This window comes from Coturnix japonica, chromosome 3 (assembly GCF_054131305.1).
Source record: "Coturnix japonica strain WE chromosome 3, WE-NBRP24, whole genome shotgun sequence".
In the NCBI taxonomy this organism is placed as follows: domain Eukaryota; kingdom Metazoa; phylum Chordata; class Aves; order Galliformes; family Phasianidae; genus Coturnix; species Coturnix japonica.
Genome location: NC_140665.1, coordinates 75,984,534 through 76,003,965, shown reverse-complemented (window position 1 = coordinate 76,003,965; position 19,432 = coordinate 75,984,534). Strand labels below are relative to the sequence as shown.

At 37.5% G+C, this 19,432-nt stretch overlaps 1 long non-coding RNA gene across 2 annotated transcripts; it reads left to right on the top strand.

Annotated features, from left to right (window-relative positions):
- The first annotated feature begins 873 nt into the window (after positions 1–873).
- On the top strand, positions 874–18,615 carry LOC107312023 (uncharacterized). 2 transcript variants are annotated; one of them, XR_014944204.1, is made up of 4 exons: positions 874–979; positions 12,593–12,655; positions 13,086–13,167; positions 18,558–18,615. It is a non-coding gene; the product is annotated as an uncharacterized LOC107312023 (long non-coding RNA). The 2 variants fall into 2 exon arrangements; XR_001554352.3 differs by lacking the exon at positions 18,558–18,615 and having other exon boundaries at positions 13,086–13,254.
- Positions 18,616–19,432: the final 817 nt, after the last annotated feature.

Genomic DNA, 19,432 nt, shown 5'->3' with positions numbered 1-19,432 from the left:
AATACTAAAGCATCAGAGCTTTGGACAACTAATCATACTGACTGATGAGGCAAAGTATATGTTTGACAGCTACCATTCAGTAAATACAGCTTCTAGTTAAATTATATGTTTTTCAAAACAGTGTTTCCTTACAGGATTTTTTGATCCATGAAACCATCTGTCAGAAAATATCACCAGTGTCAAGATTTTACTAGATAGCAAAAATAATGAAGCATTTATGTGGACTGGGAGAACATCCATACTCCCATTAGGCTGAGCTAAGATTATTATCATTTTTTTATTAGGGGTGTGATATTTGATCTTCCAGTTAAATCACTGAGAATGGCTCAGGACTATCAATTTATGTTAAGAGAATAAACTAGCCATGAAATTTATGAAGCAGAGGAAAGAAAATTAAAAAGCTGTTCTGCAGCTGTTTGTTGTAGGATTTCTTGTGACTTCCTGGTAAGCATCTAACCCTTGCCATGTTTAGGAGGTAGGTGATGAATTACTTAGGTGAGAAACGCTAATGTCCAATAATTATTCAGGCTCAGGCTGGAGTCTCAATGAAGCACTCTTTGTTCAGACATTTTTGCAAAAGTTGGTGTTCTAATGGGTAGGAATGCCATAACAAACAAACAGCAAATATTTATATCCATATCACTGACAACACTTCCCTCTCCCAGCTCCCCAAACTGGGTTATAGCCTATCTGGGGTTGAGTTTTCAATTTATTTCCTTTTAAGGCATCCCCTTGAGAAGGTTCTGGTTTAAGACTCCCTGGCCTTAATCTCCAGGGTTACAGAGTGTCAACATTACAAAGACTGTGACCCACAACTCTCCCAAAGTTACTGGTTTCCCAATTGTAGCTCAAGCCTCCTCCTCCTAGTTACATTCAGTTACCCAGTCCCTCATAGCAACAGGCTGCCTGGCACTTCCTGGAAGGACAACATAACATTCCATATATCACACTTGCATGCTTTTTCCGTAAGCATAAAGCTGTACGTATTGTACCTTAACTTTCTTCTCTCTCTCAACTTAGTCTATTTCTAAGATTTGTAATTTTCTTTTCCTATCCTGTTCCCACCACCTACTTTTCCTTCATATGTCTATGGAGATATTTTGAAATATGTTCAGTTTTTTCTTACCTGTAGAACATGAATTTCTTGCTGCTTTTTTATTTTTTGTTTTATGACTTTCTCAAATACTGTTGTTTTTTCCCCTAAGTATTTCCTTTGATATTACTTTTTTAAAATATCTGAAACATTTGCTAATTACATCTCTTCTGATCATAGATTAATTCTTCCTTTCAGACAACTCACAAGATGTTTTTTTCTGTCACTACCCTAGGAAAAATTGTTATTCAGTCATTAGTTCTGAAAGGATTTAAATCATCTAGCAGAGGAGGAGGAATGAAACTGAATATCCTTAATTTTTTCCCCCAAAAAATGATATATCATCCTATTTCTGCCTTGTTGTTCTCATGCAGCATTCTTGCACTGACAATGGTAATAGCACTTGTAAGTTCACAATGTTCCTGTGGGCTTATTATGGTTGATAAGCTGCAGTTTCATGGTTAACACAGACAGTGTTCATATATCTCACGTGGATTATTTAAGCCTCTTTTCATGGATACATCTGGCACAGCTCATAAGAGAGCCTAGCAGGAGAGGTACCCCGCTAGGTCTGCTGTTCACAAGCAGAGAAGGACTGATGGGAGATGTGGTGGGTGGAAACTGTCTCAGACACGACAGCCATGACATGTCAGAGTTCTTGATTCTTGCTCAAGTGAGGAATCGGATCAGTGAAAACACTACCTTGGACTTCCAGAGGGCACACTTTTAATTGTCTATGGCAATGGCTGGGAAAATCCCTTGTGAGACAGTCCTGAGGGGCAAAGGGGTCTAAGAAGGCTGAACCTTTCTCAAGAAGAAAAGTTTATAAGACACAAGAGCAGGTGTCTCGCTCCAATTTACAGGAGGGAGGCAAGGTTCTTTGATATGCATATATACCTGGCGTGAGATTAAGAAGCAACGGTTCAAATGTTGGTCCAACCAGTTTATTAAAGTCCTAGCCGTTTTTAGGGAGATGGGGAAGGGAAGGTAGGTGATAGGGAAAGTAGGAAATATAAGCAAGGAGTCTTTGCTGAGAGCAAAAGAGATAGTCACCACCGTAGGTCCAGTGAGGTACACAGTAGGTCCGGTGATCTCAGGAACTCGTCTGATCACCGCAGGGGATGGGAGACAGCCAGGGAGCTCCGCAGCAAGCCGGTCCCGGGGGTTCTTCTGACGAGGTTTTCCCCTCAGGGAATTCTCCGTCAAAGGTGCCTTTGGGAGTTTGTCTCCAAAGTCCCCAGTTTAGCAAGGGCCTTTTATCCCCCATTTCGGTGGGGGCTTTTCTTCTTCTTAACAAACACTTCTTTGTAAAATGATTTAAAACTAACTTTTCTGACATTCCTGTCCCACAGATAAGCCGGCAAGGGTTGGTGGTCTCTGTTGCCAGACACAAGATTTATCGCCCTCTGCAGTGGTCTGCTCCTTCCAGCAGCACCCCTGGAAAAGACTGCTTGTCCTGTTCCTGCTTATCTTTGCAATCCTAAGCAGGGATGGCACAATAACACCCACCATTCACCCTCCTGGATAGTTAGCAGTTGCCTGTCAGAGTCTTATCATCAGAAAGGCCTCACAAAAGCAAGCTTTGAGACAACAAAAGAAAACCAGTTCTGTCTTTCACAGCAGGTTGTCCCCATTTGCCATTAGATGAGCTGGTGGGGAAGAAGAATGGCCTGGCTGAACAGTGAAATTTTGCAGAGACTCAGGGGAAAGAAAAGAGTTTAGCACCTTTGGGAAAAGTGACAGACATCTCAGGAAGGGTATTAGAATGTTGCTAGGATATGCAGAGAGAAAATCAGAAAGGTGAAAGCCTAGCAAAAACTTAACCAGATTACTGTTGTAAAAGATAACACAAAATATTTTAACAAATACATTAGCAACAAAAGGAGGGTCAAAGTGAATCTCCATCAGCACCAATGAGGTGTTGAGGCATGGCCAGAAAAGGGCAATGAAGCTGGTGAAGGTGGTAAAGAGCACACCTTCATAAGAAGAGCAGGTGAGGTAACTGATTGTTTAGACTGGAGAAGAAGAGGCTCAGGGGAGAAACCTTATCGCTCTCTACAACTACCTGAAGGGAGGTTGTAGCGAGGTGGGAGTAGGCCCCTTCTCCCAGGTAACAGCAATAGGATGAGGGGGAATGGGTTTAAGTCATGACAGGTGGGTGCAATTTGGATATTAGGAAAATCTTCAGAAAAAGAACTCAGGCATTGGAACAGGCTGCTCAGGGAGGTACTGGAGTCCCCATCCCTGGAGGTGTAACATTTAAAGAAATATTTGGATGTGGTATTTTATGGAGGTGATTATTTGGTGTGGTGGTGAGGGTTTGATGATTGGACTATATGATTTTAGTGGTCTTTTTCAATCTTAATAATGCCATTATTCTATTACTCCATTTTGCTTCTGAATTTATCTCTTCCAGTATCTCTTCAAAACCACCATTTATGGATCTGTTTTTGTCTAGCTGAATACTGGACTCAGAGAAACTGCACTATTGCTACTCCAAGCACTGATAAACAATAGCTTTGATGCTGAAAATGCAGAGAATAAAAAGTCCAGACCAGATATCTCGTATTGGCATTTCAGTTCATCTTTCCAGACTGTGTAATTTTGCCTTGGCTTCTGTGTTTAAAGGTTCATTTTAGAGAATATGACTAAGACCTTTCTTTCTGAGTGCCATAGAGGAGAGAAAACTCATGCTTTTCTCCCTCTATAAGAATGAAGAGGTCCCTGAAGAGGTGCCTAACAGCATTCTGGAAGAGGGCTTATAAATGTTGGGGTGTTTTTGTTTGTTTGTTTGTTTTAAAGGAAGTATTTAGACACCCAAGTAATTGCAGTCTCACAAGATGCTGCAGATGACCAAAATGCAAAGGGATTCCTATTTATTATTTGCCAGATGTTTGATAATACAGTCATTGATTAACATTAAAAGGTATCCCAGAATAGATCCCTTTGTAGGAAGTCCATAAGCTACTGGAAGCATTTACCATGAGAAGGGCAGCTGTATACTTGTCTGCTTTTTAATTCTTCCCTATTTGCTATCAACCAAACTCAAAAGCAGGAAACTAGACTCATGGGCTTTTGGAGTAATAGTTGTTTAAGCATGTTTTGAAGCTTTCATGTTGCCCTTTATCTGACCACGTTCTTTTACCAGTATTTGTCCTGTCTTCCTGGTTATTCTTTCTCTGAATGCAGATAAAATGACTATCATTTTAAGCAGAGAACAGCACTCTCAAAGAGATGAGTTTTCACTGAACAGAATTTAGTTTGGTGTCAGTAATTGTGCTTCTAAATTGGAAAACTCCAGGTATTTAGGTGGGAGTACATCATCACTATTTGCCTTCATTAAAGGCCATTTTGTTACTTTTATTTATCTACAGTTTCTACAGTTCTGTGTTGCATCTGTTCAAGAAGCTCCTGAGTCTGTTAGAGAAAAAATTGTATCCAGCAGGAATGAATGTATTCTGTCTTTCACAAAAGCTCTGCTGCTTCCACTCTTAGGCGCTTATAGTATTACTACTGATGAACTTCTAGATTTATTTTTAGGTATGTGAATTTACTTCATTCTATTTATTACCATGCATCAAGTAATTGTAAAGAGAGTGTTTCCAGAAGGCTAAGGAATCACAGTTTTGTGAAAAAAAAAAAAAAGATCCACAATTATCTTGAAACTATCCCCAACTCCGAGTGCAGGCTACTGTGTTATTAAAATAGTAAAACACTGATAATGACATAAAAAGGCTGGGGCTCAGCAAGGGTGAGACTAGCAGCCCATAAGAAGAATGAGAATAGTATCTGCAAGAGCAGAAGGCAACCACTGAATTTGTATTCAATTTTTACAGTACATAATATAATCTTTTAATCTTAAAATTATATTTGTGTAATCTGGGAAAAAAAAAAAAAAAAAAGAGAGAGAGAGAGAGAAATTTCAAAATAACACAGGTTAAGTACAGGAACTATATTGTTAACTGCAAGTTCCATGAAGAAACAGATGGGAAGACTGGTTGTTGAAAACAGCTTAAAACCATACTTTAGACAACTAATCATATATCAATACCATAAGATTCCCAGTGTAATGCTCGTGTTACCGAGCCTAATGGAGTTCTTTTTGAAAGAGTTCTTAAACATCTGGTTTCGTTTTCAGGTAATTCTATGTAGAGACAAGAGTTGGACTCGATGGTCCTTTGAGTCCCTTCCAACTCAAGATATTCTCTTCCATTCTGCTCTGCTCTTTTGTGTCATGTTGTGCTTCATAATATTCTGATGCTCAATGCTGACCCACATTTCAAGCAGCATGTAGTCATTTTGATTTTATGAGAAGGATAGTTGAATATGTAGTGAAACATTTGTTCTATTTGTTCTTCCTGAGAAGTTTCCTACCACATACCCCTTTTATCTCGATCTCAGTGGGTGCATACGTTTGCTAAAACATTCAGAGCACCCTGCCAAGTGTGTGTGTCCCAGAATATTATCACACCAGAAACTATCTGGAAACACACAGTTTGATTCAAGCTTAAATTATGATGGTGCACTGTAGACCCACCCTTCATACTTGGTATTGAAATGGCTGAGGTGCTGACCTAAAGAAAAGCCCTAATGGTTTTTCTGAAGGGACTTCAATCAGAGGGAATAGCCAACAAGATGGGGGGGATTAGAGGAGACCTCTTCCTTCCCATCTGCCACCCACTTTTCAGAGACCACTGGTGCTACTGGGTTGACTTGCACAAAACAAATCTGCTGAACAGGAAACATTCAACACGTGTACTTGGCCTGCCTTCTCTATGCGTGTGGGAGCATTCTTCAAAGTGAGGAGCCACCAAAGGGTCTAATGCACCTCTCAGCTGTGGACTGGAGGGTGACTACAGTTCTCCTGGCATAGGGAGAAACCCCTGCTTCAGCATTACCTGATAGTTTTGTTCAGTAAAGACTGGAAAGAAAGAAAAAAAAATATGAGTACTTCCTCATTAGTCCACAGCAGGGCATGGCTAACTCCAGTGCTCACTGGGAGCTAATTTCATGCCATGTGGAGAAATGAAAGTGTTGGTTTTAGTTTTGAAGAAAAGCTGCTTCACATCATTATCTCAGCTGCTTAGCAAAGCACCCTATGAGATGTGATATGTGGATTTTAGCATCGGTCCTTGGACTCTTTTGAGCCATATCGCTACATCTGTGCTGTAAGGGCAATATCACCACAGGAGGATAAGTCACAGTCTGATTTTAGGAATATCTCCAACTTCTCATTGAAGCACAGGTCAAAGGGAGTAAGAAATATCAGCTGAATGAGTAGAAAGCAATTAGTGGTACATGCAAATATCTAATTTTCTTCAGCAGGAGCTTCATGAAATTGCAGTTGTATTATATTAGAACATAAAGAACCTGCATGGGGTTACGGAGCAAGAATGAATTTGCACATAGAACAGCACTGCAACATTTTATTTATTTATTTATTTATTGCTGTTGGGTAATTTTCAGAATGTTCAAGAGGCTGGACTGAGACAAGAGCAGAGTCTCTCCTCCATCCTGTATCCATCTGGCATTCAGCAAACTGGTTAAGATCTATTTAAGAGAGATGAAGGAAAAAATACAAGAAACTTTTCCTTCCTCATTTTTCTTATGCTCTTAGATCCTGAGATTGGGGTATACACTGGAGAATGTCTAGACAAAACCATGCTTGCGGAATCCTGCAGTAAGTGGCTTAAAGCGAGTCATTGTTGCGACTGCTGCAGAAGATGTAGATTTAAAAGTCTTGAGTATACATTTGTGCTCTGTGCTAAAGAAAGAAGAAGTGCTACTTTCTCCTTAGTGATATTCTGCTTTTTTTATTTGTTGGTAGCTTTCTTAAGATAAGGCTTATTTTCAAGCGTTGTTTGTGTTTGTCATTTAGTTAGACTCAGAGTTTAATTGGAGATGTAGTTCAGTATATGCATTTTTCTGCCTCTGCAGTAGCAAATCCTGCAGGACATTTGCATGCATATCAAATCTTTATTTACTAGGTTCAATTCCTCTATGGAATAATATGATTAATTTCTACAACATATCAGACTAAACTCTGGCAGGAACTATCTGAAGATTTTCCCACTGCTGTCTTTTTCTCAGTGCTCTCACAGAAGTCGTTTTTTCTTCCCAAAAGCCTCAGGTCTGTAGCTTCTGAAATAGTTCCCCTTTAGAGACATTCTTAAGAATGATTTAATAGATCTCACTGATGAAAATAATAGGGCCAACTGTTAGCTACAATAACAAATGAAATCCTTCTCTGAGCGTTTCCATGTGAACTTTCAATCAAGGTTACATTCAGTGCAAGGTCACTGTTGCCTGAAATTTTTTTCTGAGGACTAGGAGAAATTAAATATATGTTTTACTTTAAAATTGTTTTGAAGTTGACCCGAAGAGTGAAAGAGCAGTCTTAAGGGACCTGTGTCAGCAGCTTCTTGATGTACTCAGAAAGAAGTCAATATCAGTGCTGAACTTAGAACCAGAAAGGTAAAGGTGGAAGTTGAAATGCTGTAGAAGAGGAAGCCAAATTTAAACTCATGTGAAGTTGTCAGGAATGTTCTGAGCTCTAGTAAGTGTGTGAATGATGTTTGTTAAGATTGGAGGGTAAGCACAGAAGATAGTAGACAATTATGTCAGGGGTTTTTAATACAGCTTTCTGAATTTTGGGGTTTTTTTTTTATCTTTTTCTCTTTTGTGTGTGTGAGAGAGAGATTTTTGTTTTAATGAAAGAAACTTAAAAAATAGCACATATTCCTCTTTGTAAATAGAAAATTTAGAGGATATCCATTTCAAAGGAAAAAAATAATCCTACTTTTCATTTTGTTTCTCTCTCTCTCTGTGCATGTATAACTCCCATTAGAAAAAAAAAATTGAGCAAAGATTAATGCAGTATTAAGTGCAAATTCGCAGTCAAAGCCTTAGGTATAATTTTAATAACATCATCACTTCCTTGATATTCAGAGAATGAAAAGGTCAGAGGCAGAAAACACAAAGCAGGCAAACATTCTACATTACTAACAACATCTTTTGTTTTGGTCTTCTCATCTTCTGTTTTACTTTTGTATACCTGATCACAGTGTGCTGTAATGTTTCTTCTATTTGCTATTTGCTATTTGCTTAACATGTTTTAAAGTACAATTGTTTCCAATGAGGATTTAAAAGTTTTTGGGAATTTAAATGCTAGATGCTTTGTGTGTATAACATTGAGACCACCACAATGAAGAAACCAAATCAGACTGATATGATTATGCTGGTCCTACCATAATAACATTTAAATCTGCCTATTGCTGTAAAACTTTTTTTTTTTTTTGTCTATAATTGTAGGAAAACACAAGACCATTTCTTATTAGTATCATGTGGAAGTAAATGTGTTTTGGAATTCAGGTTACCAGGACTGGTTCCACTAGCATTAAAAGTTCAGGGCTGCTGTGAATGAGCTGTCAAGTCTACATGTTTTGTCACTTGGGATATTATAAGTAGAGCAAGCAAACTGGAAATCTAGGTTCTTTCTTCTAGCTCTTTATACTCCTTTCTCAGTCTTAAGAAAAAAAAAATATAACAAACTGGTTTTCCTTGAAAAAACTTGAAAGAATTCACCTGTCCATCTAGAAAGGCAAACGGTAGGAGGAAGACCATTGTCACACAGGAGCCTTTAAAAGAAAGTTGGAAAAGCCTCTTGCTACTATGACCTTTTCTACTGTTAGGGAAATCCATTTTTTCTTTTCCCATTTCCTTTCAGAACCACCTAAAATTTTGCATTAAACCTATTTCATTTTGTAATGAGTCACTATTTTCTCTGCTGTTCACCCACTGAAGGTCCTATATTTCCTCAATTCTGGCTGTTTGCAAACTCCAACTTTTAATGTCAGCTTCATTTCATCAGTTCATACATTTGAAGGCCAGCAGGGATCATTAGATAACTTAAAATGAGCTAAATATAATATCGGCAGTTCAATTTCACTTAAGCTCTGTGGTAAGCCAAATAACTTATAACGTGGCTCAGTACAGCCATCAGCCTTGATTTGATTATATCAGTAACTGGGAAAATACCTAAACTTTCCTTGATGATTCTGATAGTTCATCACTGCTGTAGTTAAACAATTCAAACTGATGAGGCAAATATGTTTACCTATAAGCTCCAGCCATTGATTCTTGTTAGATATATTTCTCCACTAGCTAAAAAAGCCCATTGTGTCCAACAGTTCTCTCAGTTCAGTATTAATGTTCACCTTCAGGGCAATCTATGCTGCAATAACTCAGTAAGCCTCAGAAAATATCACATTTGAGAGCAGTTAGACATTGACATTTGGATGCTTTCTTTACAATCCATATTCTGCAAAGTTTGCTGATAGCAGACTACTTGGATGTGCTACGTGTCATCTATGTTAGAGGCATCAATGTTGGGAACACCAGTATTGATTTATTTAACCTTGATTTGTAAGGAAATTAGGCTTTTTAAGTCATACGGTTTGTCCATCCCTCTCAATTCTCTTTTCCCAGGGATCTTGGGAAGATGCTTTATACTTTTTATTTGATAGGTCGGTAGAAATCAGAAAGCTTTTATGTTCCTTTAACTTTCTCTACAAGACAGAGGGATCAGAGAGGCTTCCATGCAGCTCTACCCATCTCTATCCAACTGAAGGAATAGCTGTTGCCTACTTAATTGGTGTCAGTGTCAAACTGATCATTACCTAGGTGGTTCAGAACCAGACACATGACATACCTTTTCACCATCCATCAAGGAGAAGCAGTGTGAAAAATTTAAAGGAGGATGAAGAGAAGGTGGTTACAGCATGATGGGAAGAAGAAGCAGGAATCACCTAAATGCAGGAATTACAAAAATGAGACAGATTAGAGGGACATCAAAATTCCCTGGAGGAAACTGCTTCTTTGGTTTAGCTTCTGAGCCAAACTGTGACAACTTATTTCTGCAATCAGTCAGAATTCTAAGTCTGAACCTAGTAATTCCTACAATATATTTACCAGAATCACAATCAACAGTCCACTGTGCAGTTTCTTTTTCTAGAAGGAGTGTTAGAGTTTAATGACCGTAGGTGTATATGGCCAGAAGACCTGCAACATGGTTGGAATATGCTGTTTAAAAGCAACTTTCTCAGTTTTTATCCTGCTTTGGGAGCACAAAATAAATAAATAAATAAATAATCATTTTCCTTGTGCTGTCATATTCAGAAACTACCTTTTAGGGCCAAAATATAAATTCAGGAAAAACAAAACAAAACAAAAAAACAGGTGTTTTTTTCTTTTACATTTTCTTTTAGATGTCTCTATCTGCTGTCAGGCTTATTCTACAGCCTATATTTTCCCTTTGTGTCAACAATATCTGAAAAGAAAATAACCTCTCTGAACTAATTAATGAAGATTATAACTCAGTGGATTAAATACGTTTAAAATAATTAACCATGGCATTTACTGGATGAAATTCTCACAATTTCTCATTAAGGTATTTCAATAATGGGTTATCCTAAAAGTTACAGTGGAATATAAATAGGTACCTGCTGTGTTCCTGACAGAAACTTCTAATGACCTTATTTTACTTTCCATTCAAAGCAGTTATATTTTCAACTGTCTCTCTCATGCATACAATTCAGACTTAAAAAAAAAAAAAAAAAGACAGCAGATTTTATACAAAAAAAAAAAAAAAAAAAGTTCTTTGCTGAGGGAGTCCTCTTTTGCAGAAGGAGGCCATTTCACAGCATTACCTGGTGTGTGTAAGGGAAAAAAGGTAAGGGAACTGAGAACTGGGCTTGTGCCCGAATTGATGCATGGACTTTGAGAGCAAATCTCATAAATTTGGTGTAATATTCTGGGGAATCTGAAGAGAGATACTTCCTCAAATATTTTTTTTCTTTTTTTGTTTTTTTTTGCTTTTTTAGGAATCTTATAATTCACTTGAAATATTTTTCTTCAGTCTGATCCCTCAAAAACAGCAATGAACCCATCTAAAATATTTTTCCAAAGATTTCAAAATGAACTTGAAAGAAAGATTGATATTTATAACTCTACTGCTGAAATTCTATGTTTCTCAGTGGCCCAAACCTGTAGAGACTGGCTAACATTAAAGGAAACTAATGGGAAAAGCAACCCTCTACCCTTACTGTTGTGCATAACTCTATTGAGATATATGTGTATTTTTGAGACTGCAGAACACTACACTGTACAGATCAGATGAGAGATGTTTTAAACTGACTTCTATTCCCCACATACAGTAATAATATCAGTATTAACTTCACTGGCAGCTGTATAAAACTCTAGACTCTGGTACTATAGGTAAATCTAAATACTATTTTAAAACCAATGGAAATATTTCTGCTAACTTAATCAGTGAATGGCCTGCTCCCTAATTCAAGGATCTCCTAATCAAAGAACTTAACTGGCTCAAATAACATAGAATAATACAATCTATTTTAATGCTCATTATCCAGCTTTCCCATCTCATGCAGTATAGAACAACTGAACAAAGCTTTGGTGTTCTATTTGTATAGCAGTCTCTCTCCAACCTGAGAACAGTTAAACAATTTCACAGTTTTAAGTAGTTGCTAAAATTGACCCTTCACTTTTCTAAACTACTCTTGACATCTTTGAGCGTGTTTAGGTTAGCCAGTTTTGGATTTCAAAAGCCCTCCATTCATGTTTCTAAGGTGATTAAAATGTATACCAAATTTCTTTGCATCCATTGCTTCTGATTGCAGCCAAAGAAGAACTGGAGCTAGATTTTATGATGGCTGATCAAGGATCTTTATTTAAAAGGGAGACAAAACCTCCACCAAAACAAAGATCAATTTAAATGTAACTGTGGATGAAGTCTTATAATTAAACAGAAAATAAGAGTTTAAGGCAGAAGACAGAATCACTGATAAAAGTGACAATTGGGCTGCAATGCAATTAGCACCTAAGCAAAGATGATAGGATGGGCAGCAGCCAGTTAAACACACTGTTCTGTTTATAAGGAAGTAAAATGACTTTTGGCAGGTTTGTGGTTGTGCCAGGCAATGTATTTGTAGGTAAGACGATTGTCATACACAGAAAGAAGAGATGAACTTACTCAGCTGCTGAAGTGGCTCTCTAGCAACACAACACTCCTTCTCCAGAAGTAGCTCTCTTCACCGGAGCTATAGCCTTCATATGCGCTCTAGTTTACACCTTTGTCTTTAGGTGTTACCTATTATGTCTAGGATAGAGATGGTTATTAATGATTCCAGATTAGGAGCCTTTAGTAGATTTACAAATCTTCTTCCAGACATTCCCAGTTTTGTTTATGTGTTTTTGTGCTTTTTTTTTTTTTTTTTTTTTTTTTTTTTTGGCACTGTTATATTGTGGGAAGAAAGGGGATTTGGAATGTATTTTGCACTTGCCATTTAGTCTTATGATTTAAGAAAAAAATCTCTAAAGAGAGACTGTTGTGTTAGCAGCAGCAATTATAATGACTTCTCTGTTAATAATAGTACATGTATAGTAATGTCATTATTTACCTTCTGTATTTATCTTTTATAGATCTCCTGGCGTAAAAGCATGGCTTTGGAACATATTCAATTGAACAGTCTTGTTAATGTTAGTGTAAGTAAAATCTGAATTTTAGTCAAATATCATTAATTGCTATCACGAAATCTAACAGAGATATACATCACTTCACCCCAAAAACCTGTCACTCCATAAGTAATATGATTCATGTTAATTAGTAGCCCTGATGTGATAGGTTTTTTCTTTAAACATTACCCAGATAAAAATCCTTCAAAAAATAATGTTTATCTATGTTTTCCTGTTTATTTTCTGTTTAATAAAGATAAAAATGACTGAATATTTGAGCCCAGAAGCTCAAATTTTTTTTTGTCTCAAATTTATTTTGTCTTAGAAACACAAATACTTAATCCAGCAACAAATATGTATTCTCTGCACAAATGTCTTCCTATTGTTCTATTCTATTAAACTCAAGAAAAACTATTAGGGCTAGCTCATGAGAATCACCTTATGCTGCACTTTCCATCAGAGTTCCTTAGGACACCAGAATTGAAATCAGTGGAAATTTTGGAGGTGAGAAGAACTACTCAGAAGAAGCAAGGATTATCCAGGTTACACCTCTACTTCTCTGAGTTTCTCTATTTCCTGGTAGTACATCTGTATCATTATTTTCATTAAAATCTTCCTGATTCTAAAAATGTGTAGTCAATTACCTATTGCACTTAATGTCGCCTTTTCAAGGGGAAAAAGGGAGATCTTGTTTGTTGGTTACTATTTTTCTGAAGCTTTGTTGTTGCTCTTTCTTCAGACATATGTGAATGTCTTATTTCTATGATACACTCAGTTCTTTTCCAATGCATATGGTTCTCATGTGATAAGTATGGAACAAAAGAGATTTGGTTACATAGCTCGTCTTATAGAGTATGACACATGAGTATTAATGAAACACGATACTTAGAATTAGAACTTGAGAATGAGAGGTGGGGACTCCAGGAAGTTCAGATGTGAAAAAGTTATTCCTGTCTTGTCTCATATCAGGATCTGGGTGTGGGAAGGAATTGTTAGTCATGGATGGGTTTCAGGTTCTCTGAACAGACTGGGTAGAGAGATGTAAACAAGGCTGCAAAACTAAGGGAGGAATCCCACAGTTGCAGAAAACCATGTGGCTGGTAAAGCTATAATCTTGCAAAGGGGGACAAGCAATCACAGGGCTTGTACAAACAGCATGTAGATCCCTAAGGGATCCTTATTTATCCTCCTGGAGAAGACAAGCATCCTGTGCCTCTAGAGATACTTGTGACCTGTGCTGGAGAACTGTGTCCCAAGAGCCCTAATTTGACTTAAGCTGTGAAGATGAATAGATACCTGATGAAAGGGATGATTCAGTACAGCTTTTATTAGCATGCTAATTTTGGCAGAAATCATCTGCCAATTTTTGAAAAGCTGTCAAAGGCTGCTGTTTCAGTATCTTGACATTGAAAACGTTTTGCTGGCTTCAGTCTTGTGAATTCTTAAACCACCTGGGACAGCCTTTGTTGACATTTAATGATTTTAGTTTTCTATATAATTTTTCAAAATTTAGTTATATCTCTATTAAAGATACTGAAAAACAACAACAACAACAACAACAACAAACAATTTCATACAGAGAATGAGTGTGCAGAAAGAGCACCCTCTGATCCATGCTACAAGGACTTAATTATTTCTCAGGTCGCTCAAGTTGCTGTGCTGACATGCCATAGAGGTGTGGGCAATTTCACGGTAACAACTGCTTTGTCTTTTTCTGCTATGTATGTAAGATTTTTTTCCCATCATGTTTATTTTTTTCATCTACTTCTGCAGTTGGTATGTCTTTTTCTTATCCTTGGTACCTAATGCTTTTTTTTTGTTTGTTTGTTTTGTTTTGTTTTGTTTTGTTTTTAAAGGCATCATTAAAGTTGTGCATTTTCCTGTTCCAATTTTCTTTCTTTAAAGAAAATGTTTATTCAGGGGATGCCTTTGCCTTCTTTGGTCTGGGATCTGTCAGCGCTAGCACACTCCCTAGAAATTCACCTGGTTATTGAAAAACACTTGGTTTTATTGTGATAATGCCTCTCTAATTGCCCTTATCAGGACAGGGCATAGAGAATTCCCACTCTACTTGTAACTCACAGAACTCATTATCCTCATTCAAATGGAATTTTTTTCACCGACTTTCTCAGGTCACCTAAATGAGACAGCAGATTCTCCTTTTCATTACATTTGATGTTTTGACCCCTGCTGCTGGGGCAGATCATATGTTAAAACCAACTAAAACCTCGTTCTGCTCTCGGGGTTGCTGCTGCAGAGAGGATACAGGCAATTTTTTTTGGTGGCAGGTAGCTTGCCCAGTTCACTGCCTTCATTACTTGGAGCCCAGAGAGCTGCCATGATGACCTCTTCCTCAAAACCACTCATGCCAGTTTCACTATCCAACAACAAGGCAGCAAGCATAGAAGGAGATGAGACAAGGCACTGCTGGGGAGACTGAAGAAAGGCAGGAACTCAGGTGCTCATCTTGTCAGGAACTGGGTTGAGGGTTTGTAGGAGGCCATATTTTGGCTAATGGCATTTTCTCCTGTTTGCTGGAGATGATATTGATTACACACAAACAGCACTGCAGCCTTTTAAGTCAGTTCTGACAACACATTCCAGCAAGGAGCCAGAGCTTGTGGGGAGGCCCTTTGAAAGAGAAAGCAAACTAAAGCCTAACTCAGTGGGAGCATTAAATACCTTCTGACTGAGTTTACAATAGCATTGTCAAAAAGAAAGTTTTCAGTTTTGAGTGGACTGGGGACTTGGAGGAAGGAGGTACCTGCAGAAAAGAAGTTTCAGCTTAATTTTCAAATGTTATACATTTTAGCTAGTTACATGTATTCAAAGGCATTTTAAAACTGTGTGATATTTTAAAGGGATGTAGAAAATTCTTTGGAGCAAAAGGAATCACATGGGATTAATACAGAGAAAGCACATTTAAATCTTTCAATGTTCTGCTTTTTTGAGGTGGAAAATTGGGAGGGAAAAATATTTTTTTTTCTTTCTTACTCTTGAGATTTAGCTCTGTTCTATTTTATCAAGCTTCCTTGTGTAAGAAATGAAAACTGGATTGTAAAAAGTAGTAATTGAAAACAGTTATGTGATTTTGGATGTATCCTGGAGTATTATTCTGAAACCTTTAAATACTTCCAATTTAGGAGTCATCAAGTGCTGTTTCTTTGGCTTTACACTTTTTATGATTATGCCTCTGTAATTGCAAAAGAGAAAAGATTTTAAGCATGTTTGAACTTGGAAATATGTGAAAAGTAACATGGCACGAAAGTTCTAAATATAAACAGGTTGAAAAGTGTAAATATCTTTCTTTGGCTTTGGAAATACTATAGGAAAATATACTTCAGACTGAAGAATAGTAACCCACTATTAATTGTATTGTGTTTCCACAGTGTGAGGAAATTTGACACTTCAGAGAAACGCCTTGTTGTAAATAATCCAAAAAGATTAATGAAACCTGAATGACATTGCATTAAATGTCATATGTAAAAGTGAATAGCAGAGGTGGAATGTGCTTTATTCCAGTACTAGCATATACAGCATTTCATCAAGCATTTTCTTATGAAATGCTGACTGAAAAAAATCAGTCCCAAAATTAAAAAAGATCTAATGGATCAACTCAAATATCTATGTGAGTTTTTGTCTTCTTGTAGGAAAAAATCTGTACCTTATAGGTGAATGCATAATTGAGAAATTGTTGTTCAAGTGGATAAAACAATTTTGGCTGTCAAAAATAAGCTAGCTCTTTTCAGATCTCTTTTTATAACTTCTTCCTTAGTGAAGTCACTACATGCAGTACCTCCACCTCCTCCTAACAACCCTCTGCTAAATCATGTCCCTCAGCACCACATCCAAACAGTTTTTAAACACATTCAGGGATGGTGACTTCACTTCTGTAGTGAGGACTGGCTGTATGGAACAGAGGTATTGCTACTCAGCAAGGCATTAACAGTTGTAGTCACCTGTGCTCAACAAGGTTATCAGACTGGCATGTGGAAATCAAACTTTATAGCCACAAAGTAGTTATAAAACAGGTATGTTTAATCGGTGATGTGCATACACTCTGGTGCAAGAAGAATAGCTCCACCTAATTTGCACACTGTATGGCATAAGCTTGGTATAGATACAGGCAGAACTAATACATTATCAATGATTTTCCCAGAATTCATATACATATTCATTATATTTCCAAGAACCCCTTAGCATGCAGTCCCTCTCATTCGTGCATGCATTGTGAGCAGTGGGGGTACCCTCCTGGTGGTTGTGGGATGAAGGCTCATTATCTTCCTTGAGAAGGCTCATAGTGTTACTCACTGTAAACTTTCAACCCCATGGGAGAGGTAGCACCCGAACCAGTTCTAACTTGCTCTCTGACCACCTTATCATCTTATCACCTCCTCTCCATGTGTTCTTGAGCTGTTCTCAAACCCTTTATCTCCTCTGTCCCCTGCATAGTCCTAATCCTAGCTTGTTACTATTCTTTTCTTCTAGTGGCCTCTATATATTTTTCTTTTTAAACTATCTCTAACTCCCTTCTACCCTCAGTTCCTGTGGACTTTTTATTACCCTCCAATTTTCTAGCTTCTGTGAATCCTTTCTTAATCTTCAAGACAGTGCTGCTTTTTAAATAAGAGACAAGAAGTCTGACCAGGAAAAGTGTTGTGGGTGTGTTCTAGCTGACTTAACAACTGTATTCCTTCATCCTGGAGGGCTTCTTCTATGTGATCTAAGGGACAGAAAAGGGGTAAGAAACTGTTGCTATCTATCTATCTCCTCTTTTTTTTTTTTTTTTTTTTTTTGTTACACCAAGTAATTCCCACCAACACTTTCATGAAGCAATACATTTCTAATGATCTAAGCCTGGAAAATTTCCAAATCTGAACATGTGTGGCTTTTAAATGTTACAGATGTACAGAGCAATATAATGAAATTTAGCATGGGTTCTTAGAGACACAAAATCCCAACAGGATTTAAAATATTTTGTATTGAAAATCTTATTTTTTTGTAAAAATGAAATGTTGAATCACTATAAAATTTAATTAGTCTAATCTAAAGTAGCTATTTTGCAGGGAAATGCCAGGGAAAATGAACAGTATTTGTTCCTGCAACTGACACTGATGTTGCTCTTGCTGAAATATTGCAGTCTGGTACTGGAGCCCATAGACATCCCAATTTTAAAAGATATTGATAAAATGGCGCAAAGAGTTGAGAGAAGTGACATTGATCTGAAAAATACACTTTATTAGTAAGACTCAGGACATTTGTTCCCTTCAGTTTGCAGAAAGAGAGTTAAGGATCCTTATATATGAGGCATGGAAAAGCTATTCTAAAAGATACTTCGGTTCAGCAGACAAACAGAAGCCACCAGTGGCTACAAACTGAGGCTGAAAATATTCAGACCAGAAATAGGAAAGATAGTTTTATTTGTTGTGACAATAAACTCCTGGAAACATTATGTGCACAAAACTTTGTTACAATAAATGTCATTTATTTTTCTTTTCCTAAAAGCAATGTCCATCCTTTTTCAAAATAAATTTAAATAAGGAGATCTTTTTGTGTAATTGAAATGATCCTAGTTGTTTTATAATATGTGGAATCCTCACTGCAGTGTAGGAACTTTTTATAAATTTATATATTTATATATATTTTATTTGCTCTATAGGATAGAACCACCCTATGGGAGTGGTTCGTGTGGAATAAACACATGGAGAAGAGCCTATGACCGATTATTTTCAGTCAACTTAGAAAATGCTGGGTTTTTTGCTTGTTTGTTTGTTTGTTTTTTAACAGCAGCTACTCAAGCTATAATGAGAGGTGCTAACACACTGCTCCCTTGTACAAAGTTGTGTACTTTGCTTCACCATTGAAGCAGTTTTGAAACTTTTGTTGGGCTTCTTAATGGTTCTGAGCTATGTCCTTTGATCTTTCCATTTAGTCTTCATACCTCGGGGCGTATATTGTAGTTTTCAACAGACCTTCATTTTTTTTGCAGGTAAGATCCACAGATATTTGGTAATGTCCCAAAATAATCTTATTGCTATATATATCCTCTCCCAGGGCTCTGTCTTGCAGTCTAATCACTGAAATTTGTAACACAGAAGGTGCAAAGAAAGATTTCCAAAACTTAAGCTTTACTTCAGTCAATCTAGCATACAGATCCTGTCCTTCCAAGCCTTTTCTCTTCTCTTCTCTTCTCTTCTCTTCTCTTCTCTTCTCTTCTCTTCTCTTCTCTTCTCTTCTCTTCTCTTCTCTTCTCTTCTCTTCTCTTCTCTTCTCTTCTCTTCTCTTCTCTTCTCTTCTCTTCTCTTCTCTTCTCTTCTCTCTCTTCTCTTCTCTTCTCTTCTCTTCTCTTCTCTTCTCTTCTCTTCTCTTCTCTTCTCTTCTCTTCTCTTCTCTTCTCTTCTCTTCTCTCTCTTCTCTTCTCTTCTCTTCTCTTCTCTTCTCTTCTCTTCTCTTCTCTTCTCTTCTCTTCTCTTCTCTTCTCTTCTCTTCTCTTCTCTTCTCTTCTCTTCTCTTCTCTTCTCTTCTCTTCTCTTCTCTTCTCTTCTCTTCTCTTCTCTTCTCTTCTCTTCTCTTCTCTTCTCTTCTCTTCTCTTCTCTTCTCTTCTCTTCTCTTCTCTTCTCTTCTCTTCTCTTCTCTTCTCTTCTCTTCTCTTCTCTTCTCTTCTCTTCTCTTCTCTTCTCTTCTCTTCTCTTCTCTTCTCTTCTCTTCTCTCTCTCTCTCTCTCCTCTCCTCTCCTCTCCTCTCCTCTCCTCTCCTCTCCTCTCCTCTCCTCTCCTCTCCTCTCCTCTCCTCTCCTCTCCTCTCCT